Source organism: Pristis pectinata, chromosome 12, assembly GCF_009764475.1.
Source record: "Pristis pectinata isolate sPriPec2 chromosome 12, sPriPec2.1.pri, whole genome shotgun sequence".
NCBI lineage: Eukaryota > Metazoa > Chordata > Chondrichthyes > Rhinopristiformes > Pristidae > Pristis > Pristis pectinata.
The window spans coordinates 56,675,179-56,685,726 of record NC_067416.1 but is presented as its reverse complement, the minus strand read 5'-3'; positions in this window follow the sequence as shown (position 1 = coordinate 56,685,726).

Genomic DNA, 10,548 nt, shown 5'->3' with positions numbered 1-10,548 from the left:
ATTCGCTTTGAATACCCAAGTTTGTAATCCCTTAATCTTCAGGGCCTGTGAGCTTCCAGGCCAATCATAACCCCCAGCTCCCACAGTGATCCACAGCTGATTGTGGTCTATGATTCTGCTTCAGTCTTAAACTTGATTCACCAGGCAACCTTGGTTCTCATCAGCTAACATCAGCTCAACCATGTTATACAGGGCTTGTGCCCACAGCCTTTTGTAATGTTGACAAGGCAGTCCTTGGCAACTTTTTGTTTGTCCTTATTTTCTGCTTTAATGCTGCCAATTTCCAACTATCTGATCACTTCAACTGCAGTCATCAGGGTGGACTTCTGTGATCAATTTGAGCAGACACACAATAAGTTGTTGGTGGGAGCCTCCCAACTGCTTCAGAACCTAAAATGTAGGTGTATCTACATCTGCACTGCTCATTCCCACTACATAATCAATCGATCAGTAACAGTCAATCATCATCACCGTGAGCCTGTTTCTTACACGTGGTAAATGTTCTGAAATGAGAAGAGGGTCTTGCTGTCTGTGGATCTTTTGCCCATTGGTTTCGATTTCTTCTGTGCCATTCGGTTTGGTAAACGTGAACCTGTTGGTTGGTGCAAAGCACAACATTAGAATTGTATTTCCATATGTAAAGCAGCGTTTATTCTATTTAGTAACAGGGCTCCACTGGGAGGGCCCCCTGCTCAAATTAAACCTGCCTGTGAAACCTGAGAGGAAGTGTAAGGAGAAGGACTGAGTCTTAATGTTATCGCAGAGTTTCAGACATCTGTCAGCTATCAATAACAAATGGTTACTGAGCTTCAAGTAAACATAGAACAGTACAGCACATGAACAGGCCCTTCAGTCCATGATGTCTGTGCCAACTGTAATGCCAAATTAATCTAAACCTATCTGCCTGCACATGATCCGTGTCCCTCCATCCCCGGAATGTTCATTGCCCTGTCTAAATGCCTCTAAAATGCCACCAGGACCCATGGCAGTGTGTTCCAGACACCAACTGCTCTCTGTGAAAATAAAACATACCCCACATATCTCCTTTAAACTTTCCACCTCTCACCTTAAAATTATCTCTTCTACCATCTTACATTTCTGCCCTGGGATAAAGACTCTGCCTGTCTGTCCTATCTGTGCCTCTCATCATTTTATAAACCTCTATCAGGTTGCCCCTTATCCTCCGACACTCCAGAAAAAACAATCCAAGTTTGTCCAACCTCTCCTTGTAGCTAATACTCTCTAATCCAGGCAACATGCTGGTGAACCTCTTCTGGACCCTCTCCAAAGCCTCCAGATTTTTCCTTTCAACGGGGCAACCAGAACTGAGAGTTCATGAAGTTCCACCCAGGTTAATGCAAACGTGAAAACCTGTGTTTTCCTTTGGACAAAAAGCAACCTCTGCTCTCCTTCTACTCAGTCCCATGACATTCTCTCGGCAGGGTCACTGTCTCCTTGATTCAACATTGATAAAATGAGATTGGGGTTCTTCACTATGAAAACAGAAGGAAATGTTGACTTCATTAGTGACAGAAGTGGAAGGTTTAGACACTCAAATTAACCCTGCATGAAATGTTCATGAGAAGGTTGAAGGGTCAGGCATATTTCCACCTCTAAGATGATGAAAATATTTGATAGGGCGGAGGAAAAAGATGTTTCAGTCTGCGGGGGGACTAAAACGAGTGAAACTAATCACCAATAATCCCATCTGGATTATTCTTTATCCAGAGAGTGGGGAGAATGTGGAACTCTGCCACAGAAGTGAATGTGGGGAAAGGGAACAGGAGGAGACGTTAACCCAGTTGGACGACGATGGAGTGGCTGCAGGCTCCTGTGGACAATAAACACTGGAATGAAATAGCTGCTCTGAATCTGCTCCTGTGCCGTATGTTCAATGTAAGTCTGTGTAGTGCCAGAGTCACAGGGAGGAACAACACCTGTAGGTAGCAAGTAAAGCTCACGCTACACTGTTGTCACATACAGGAACAACACCAGTAGCACATTACACATTACCGTGTCCAGTAACTCACCATCCACACTGGTCTAACTCGACAGTTGGCAGTGTCAGTATCTCAGCCAGAGCATGTGAATGTCAGGTCAAGTGACAGGGTGCCTCCTTCACCTCTGTCTTCTGATGTATCAGAAAGGGGCTGCTAAACACTGCGCTGATTGTTGGGGTTGAGGGTGCAGCAGTGCTGTTGAATGAGGTTACTTACAGCAAGTGCAGGGACTGGTTGGAGAGTGACCGAAAGGAACATAAACCCTGCCATGGAACACGGCTGTAGTGGAGCCAGTTTCTGTGCTGTAAACATTGTGTTACATCAAACAGCTACTGGTCAGGAATAACAGGATAGATACAGACTGAAACTTCCTCTCCCTTGACACATGAAACACTTCAAGAGACCAGAGAATGCTAACAAATGAATTGGAAGTGGGAGTAGGCCACTTGGAGTTCCAAACACTCACAAACCTCGAGATCAAAAAGTTCACCTAATTTCCATTTTTAATGCCTGATTTTTTAATCAGTGATCCCCAGTTCTAGATGCTCCCAGTGGAGCAAACATCCACTCCACATCCACTTGTTAAGATCCCTCAGGATCCTCTCCGATAATGAGTGACTCTTCCTCTGTACTCTCACCTTCAAAACTTCCCAGGACAATGACAACACTGACAAATACAGAGTAAAGTTTCCTGTATACTTTCTCATCAGCACTCCCACAACAGGTGCAGCACAGATTAAATATACGGTATCGTTTCTACGATATTAAAAAATCATACAGCTCCTGGAGATGTAAAGTCTTGGTAAAACTTGAGACCCACAGATCACTCACCCCTAAGCCATGAGACCACGTGCACGCAGAGGTTTCGATATCACAGTGTAAAGGGAACCTGTTCTGATTTTTGTATTTGTGAGAACTTCTCAGTTGTAGATTAACTGTTCATCAGAGCAGGACTACTCATCCCAACAACAGAAACCTCTATTAGTCCAGGGAATTACAGACTGGTGAGCCTTACGTCTGTGGTGGGTAAGCTGTTAGAAAGGATTCTAAGAGATTGGATCTATGAGCATTTAGAGAATCATGGACTGATTAGGGACAGCCAGCATGGCTTTGTGAAGGGAAGATGTTGCATCACAAGCCTGATAGGGTTCTTTGAGGAGGTGACCAGGAAGATTGATGAGGGTAGTGCAGTAGATGTGGTCTCCATGGATTTTAGTAAGGCATTTGACAAGGTTCCACATGGTAGGCTTCTTCAGGAGGTCAGAGGCCAAGGGATCCAGGGAGACTTGGCCATGTCGATTCAGAATTGGCTTGCCTGTAGAAAGCAGAGGGTTGTGGTGGAGGGAGTGCATTCAGATTGGAGGGATGTGACTAGCTGTGTCCCACAGGGATCGGTTCTGGGACCTCTACTTTTTGTGATATTTATTAATGACTTGGATGAGGGGGTGGAAGGGTGGGTTAGAAAGTTTGCAGACGACACAAAGGTCGGTGGTGTTGTGGACAGTGTGGAGGGCTGTCGAAGCTTACAGAGGGATATTGATAGGATGCAGAGCTGGGCTGACAAGTGGCAGATGGAGTTCAATCTGGAGAAGTGTGAGGTGGGACACTTTGGAAGGACTAACTCCAAGGCAGAGTACAAGGATAATGGCAAGATTTTGGGCAGTGTAGAGGAGCAGAGGGATTTAGGGGTTCATATCCACAGATCACTGAAAGTTGCCTCACAGGTGGATAGGGTAGTTAAGAAAGCTTATGGGATGTTAGCTTTCATAAATCGTGGGATCGAGTTTAAGAGCCGCGAAGTGATGATGCAGCTTTACAAAACTCTGGTTAGGCCACACTTGGAGTACTGTGTCCAGTTCTGGTTGCCTCATTATAGGAAGGATGTGGCGGCATTGGAGAGGGTGCAGAGGAGATTTACCAGGATGCTGCCTGGATTAGAGAGTTTGGATTATGAGGAGAGACTAAGGGAGCTAGGGCTTTACTCACTGGAGAGGAGGAGGATGAGAGGAGACATGATAGAGGTATACAAATTATTAAGAGGAATAGACAGAGTAGACAGCCAGCGCCTCTTTCCCAGGGCACCAATGCTGAATACAAGAGGGCATGGTTTTAAGATAATGGGTGGGAAGTTCAAGGGAGATGTCAGAGGGAGGTTTTACACCCAGAGAGTGGTTAGTGCATGGAATGCGCTGCCTGGGGTGGTGGTGGAGGCTGATACATTGGTCAAGTTCAAGAGATTGTTAGATAAGCATATGGAGGAATTTAAAATAGAGGGATATGTGAGAGGAAGAGGTTAGATAGGATTAGGCGAGGTTAGATGGTCGGCACAACATGGTGGGCTGAAGGGCCTGTATTGTGCTGTATTGTTCTATGGTTCTATTAGTGAAGCAACTGTTGACAGGAAAACTGCTGCTAGTGATGGGTGCTCAAGAGATCAGAACTGGTAGAACACAGAATTGTTGTAGGGCTGGAGGTCGTTCCAGAGCCAGCAGTGACATCATGGATGGAAAAGTTAGGTCTAAATATGAGGATTCCAATTATGGGAAGAGTCGTTGGTTCTTTTGGAGCCAAAATAAAATCAATAGAAAGTAGGAGGCAGACTGAGAATCTGTTGGAATAGTTGGGTCTGGAGCCAATCGGAGCATGGGGAATGGTATAATTACCATATAAGAAGAGAAAGGAGCAGAGATGTGCAGTGTTGTGGAGGTGAAGATCGGTCACTGTGATGGAGTGAGATTTTGGTTGGAAGGTCAGCTGCATTTCAGGTGGGAGGCTGAGATTGTGAGCAATCTGGTGCAGCCAGAGATAACGGGAATGGAGATGGAATCAGTGCCTGGGGAACAGACATTGTGGTGGGTCTGAAGGCAATGGCATTCGGGATGATGGATGTGATGTCTGTGGAGAGGCTGAGATTATTTCCTTCACTGCAGAGAGTGTGAGGGAAGTCTCTGGACTATTCAGTCATCTGAGGCATTTTGAGCTGAACCTGTAACTCTGGCGGAAGGGAATGTGACCAGAGGACTGGTCATCAGCTTTCGACCAAAGGGATCTGTGAGATGCTCCTGAAAACTGTCAGCTGTACAAGCTGAAAGAAATGGTGTTAACGGGTGACGATGAGGTGGATTTGGATATTGACAATGGAAGTAAGAATCTGATGTAATGTCTTCAAATTATTTCATTGGGAGGATGCTTGTGGATGAAAAATGGATGGAGGGCAAGAACAGAGCATTGGGGGCTCCAGAGGGAACCATGTAGAGGTGGGAGGGGAAGCCACAGCAGCAGAACCCTGGCTATGACTGGATCAGTAAGAAGGGAGCCAGGCAAGGGGTGACCCGCACTGGGGGACACTGGATAAGGATGGTGTGGTCAATCATATGAACATACCTGTCGACCCTTTTGATCGTAATACGTATACAAGAGCTTTCAAACCAGTGAGGGATGTTTAACAGTCTTAAGAAATGTATCTATCAGTTGAAAGGCAAATTTCAAAACCAGTTAGTAATGTAAATTTATGGTGCGGAAATGAAAACATATTCAGAAACTCGTTCATAAAATGAAACCGGCAAAGCATTTAATCAGTTGCTGTATTAATTGTTAACATTATATCAATACAACATAGAACAATCAACATATTTCAGTAATAACATAATTTGTGTTGCTAAATAATTGAAATCAGTAATTGTGACATGGAATTAATTAAAAGGATTATTGGAAGAATTGCAGTTTTAATTGCATTGTGAAACAATAATGGAAGACAGTACTGGGAATTTTTTTAAAGAGTTTATAAGGAAAAGAATTTCCTTTTGAAGGATCGGGAAAGGTCTGATGGACCAGGGAAAGGAGAATGGGAGTGGAAGAGAGAAAATAGGGTGAAATGTGAGGGAAGGAGAGGAGAGAGTTGGGAGAAAAGAGAGGGAGAGAAAAAGAGGAGTCATTTTGCCAGAGAGTGTGCAGAGAATCAAACAGACTAAGCTTTGCATCAAAGGAGCTGAGTCTGGACTGTTTGCCTCAGAGATGTCATGCTGCTCTATCACCGACTTCCATTGTACCTCCCACTTTCAAACTCTCCCCCCTCCCCCCCCCACCCTGAAACCACTTTCCTTCTCGTCTTTCTCCTTCCTTTCCCTCTCTTCCCTTTCCTCTTTCACCCTCGTCTCTATATTTCCCCGAGTCTTTCTCTCTCCCACCTTCCGCAGGTCTTCGCGTATCCACCTCGTTTTCTCTCATTTCCTCTTTCCCCTCTGTCACCCCTCCTCTCTTCCTCCCCCTTTCCATTCTCTCCCACTTCACATCTCTTGTGCTCTTCCTCCTTCACTCTCTCTGCATGTTCTCCTCTCTTTATTTTTCCTTCAGTTTTCTCTCCATCACCCACTCCCAAACTCTCTCTCAGGAGCTGCTGTTTCCCAGTGGCAGCAGTTGGCTCCCAGACCTGTGACCTGTGGTCTGGTATGTCAGATCGTCAGGCTCGGGTAACTTCTGCCTTCACTCTCATGTCTCAGTTCAGAATGGGAGACAGAGGCAGTGGGAGCTGGAAAGGGACAGTCAGCTGTGAGATTTTATCTGACAGCCATAAACCCAGATAGTTTTAAACAACCTGTAATGAACACGGGCAACTAGTGGGTGTAGACAGGTTTGTCTGAAAGGTTTCAGCTGTGACGAGAAGCATAAGGAGGGAAACTGCCCACAGTCACAGTAACAGAGGTTGTTGTTCGGTGAGTCACTCAACTGACTGTCAGATTCCATAAGGGAATGACCAATCCCATTGGACATGAGGAAAGGTGGAAGGTTTGCTTTGTGTTGCCACTGGCAGGTTTGGGACTTGCTTAATCCTATGGATGAATTTAAACCAAAGGTCCCAACGTGCATCAGTTTGTGCAGAACACAGGGATACCAAGGGGTGGACATTACACAGCGATGGTGTAGAGCTCCGATTAGACCACATCTGGAGCACTGGCTGTGATTCTGGGCATCACCCCTCAGGACAATGTACTGTCCTTGGAGGGGGTGTGGCCCAGGGCCAGTGAAGTGGCACTGGGACTCGAACAGTGAGAATATTAGGTCTGGTCTTATGTTCCCTGAAGTGTGGAAAATTGAAGGCTGGTGTAATTGGGGAGTTTAAAATTATTGAAGAGCGCAGAAGACTAACAGAGAATCTGGTATCTCGCCTGTGGACCCCAGAGCCAGGTTGTTCAGGACACTGGAAATCTGGAACTCTCCCTGGAAAACTGTCAAGGCCGGAGTCAGTTGAAAATTTCTACATTGATAGAATTTTGTTGGATTTAAGTTATTCAAGGATGTGGAGCCAAGGTGGGTAAATGGAGGTCAGATGCAGGCCAGCATCAGTGGGAACAGACTGGAGGACTGAACAACCTCCTTCTGACACTCGATGTATGGGACACATTTGAACAGAACCTCTGTGAGTAGCTGCTGATTTACCAGAAACACGTTTCATATTTTCATAGTTGACAGGTGTGTGAAACTGGGCCGTGATCTGGGGGCTATTTCCTTCTCAGACTTCCTGTAGGAGATGGCAGCTTGACTTAATCTGAACAGGGGGCCTCCCAGAGGGAACAGACTTACTATAAAGAATAAGCAGCTACTTGTGGAAATACGTTTCTGATTTCGGGACCAACACCAAGAAACACTTCTTGAATTAGGAAAAGAGGACTGACTAACAGGACTGAAAGGAGAATAGGATGAAGACACATGCTCCATGCAAGCATGGAGAACATCTGTCCTTTGGAGAAAAATAGTACAAAACTGCCTTCAACCAAACCAAACTATTGGATTCAGTTGGGAAGAAAACAGAGATTGGCTCAGATGAAAGGTGGTGCTGAATTATGCTGCAAAGAGGAACTTTGTGTTCTGACCTGATCCCATTGATCTGGATATTCCAGCTAATCTGTTCCACTACAGGTACATCACTGACATCTCAGCAATAATGTGAAAAATTGCCCAACTGTGCTTCATTCTCAAAAAACAGGACAAATTTAATCAGCTAATTAGTGTTCAACCAGTCTACTCCATCTTTGGTAAAGTGTTAGCAAGTGGCCCTTGCTCACCAAATAACCTAATCACCAGTGACCAGTTCAGCCTTTGCCAGGATCACTTGGTTCTTCACCTTGTCACAGCCTTGGTCCAAGCATGGATCAAAGAGCTGAATTCCAGAGCTGAGGTCAGACTGAGCCTTTGACAAGAAGGCAGCATTTGAATGAGTTCCCTGCGTGCACCAAGATATGGACAACATTCAGGAGGAGATTGATAGGTATCTAACTAGTCAAGGTATCAATGGATATGGGGAAAAGGCCCAAAATTGGGGCTAGATAGGAATAGTTTTGGTTTAGCTCATGGAGCAGATTTGATAGGCTGAATGGCCTACTTCTGCTCCTTTGTCTTGTGATCTTGTGATTCACACCACAGAAATGCCAAGCAATGGGCTCTCCCACAAGAGACAGCCGAATCAGCAAGGAGAAAGGTGCATGGGAACATCATCACCTCCAAGTCATACACAAACCAGACTTGGAAATATATCATCAGTGCTGCATCATCACTGGGTCTAAATCCTGGAATTCCCTGCCCAACATCACTGTGAGAGAACCTTCACCAGAAGGACTGCAGTAGTTTAATGAGACACCTCGCCACCACCTCCGAGACATCTATCGATGGAGAATTAACGCTGGCCTTCCCAGCAATGCACAGATCCCAAAATTGAACAAAAAATCAGTGCGTGATGAAGGTAGTCCAGATCTCAGAAACGTACAGGAGGGCAGAGATCACTCCAGCCCAATGGACCAAGAGTTTTGTGTTAGATTTTAAAATCCCTCTTTTCCTTGATGAATCCAACTCTCTGCTGGTGCATTGAAGACGATGGTGAATTTCATCATTGACCTCTGGCTCTGCTGAGAGGTGACTCCTGAGTTATGGAAAACAGCTCACATTTTCTAGGTTCATGTTTTTACTGCCTTCTTATCAGAAAGTTTCACAGCAAGACCCAGGAAAATCTCCTTCCACAGCCTGTGGGCTTTCTACACTGTCCCAGTCTCAACCCAGCCATTTAATTTCCTTCCACATTCCATGTGCACTCTCCCTTACTGTGGAATCTCTCCTTTCATGTCTGCTTGGCCTCACAGAGAACATAGAACAGCACAGCACAGGCACGAGACCTTAGGCCCACCATGTCTGAACCGACCATGATGCCAATTTAAACCAACACCATCTTCCTGCACATGGTCCCATCTCTCCATTCACTGCCTGTTCACAGACCTCCATTCAGAATAAACCCCTCCACCATTACCCTCTGTCTTCTATGAACAAACCTATTTTGAATTCAATCTACCAAGTCACTGTGGATCTGAATACTCCTTAACTGTTGCTGTCATATCTGCTTCTGTCAATTCCCCTGGCAGCACGTTCCAGGCACCTACCACAATCTTGCATCGAAAAGCTCCTTTAAACTCTTCTGCACCCTCTCCAAAGCCTCCACATCCTTCCCGTAATGCAGCGACCAGAACAGTGGGCAAATGACTTGCAGCCCAGGACCCCGCTGTATCTCAATGCCCCTAAGGGGCTGCTGCCATTTACGATGTACTTTCCTCTCGCATTTGATCTCCCAAAATGAACCACCTCACACTGGTCCGGGTTAAACTCCATCTGTCATTTCTCCGCCCAGATTTCCAACTGATCTCTATCCTGCTGTATCCTTTGACAACCTTCCTCACTATTCCACCATTGTTTCTGTTCTCTGTGAAGTTAGTAATCAGACTGCTGAGAGTTTTCACCAACTCATTCATACATATTCCAAACGGACCCAGCACTGGTCCTTGCAGAACACCACTGGTCACAGACCTCCAATGGGAATAAAACCCCTCCACCATTACCCTCGGTCTTCTACGACCAAGCCAAGTTTGAATTTAATCTTCCAAGGCACCGTGGATCCCATGATCTTTGAGATCAGCCTACCATGAGGGATCTTGTCAAATGCCAAATGGACATCCACTGCCCTACCCTTTTCCATCATCTTCATTATCTCCTCAAACAACTCAATCATGTTTGGGAGGCAAGACCTTCCCTGCACAAAGCCATGCTTTTCCAGATGTAAGCAAATCCCATCGCTAAGAATCTTCAATAATTTCCCTACCACTGATGTAAGGCTCACAGGCATGTCATTTCTTGGATAGTCCTGATTGCCCTTCTTAAAGGAAGGAACAACATTAGCTATTCTCCTGTGGCTAAAGAGGATACAAATATCTTGGCCAAGGCACTAGCAATCTCCTCTCTTGCCTCCCTCACTACCCTTGGATAGATTCCATCAGGCCCAGTGGACTTATTGGTATTGGTGTATTATTGTCACTTGTACTGAGGTACAGTGAAAAACTTGTCTTGCATACTGTTCGTACAGATCAATTCATTACACAGTGCATTGAGGTGGTACTGGGTAAAAACAATAACAGAATACAGAGTAAAGTGTCACAGCTACGGGGAGGTGCATTGCAGGTGGTCAGTAAGGTGCAAGGTCATAACAAGGTAGATTATGAGGTCAAGAGTCCAT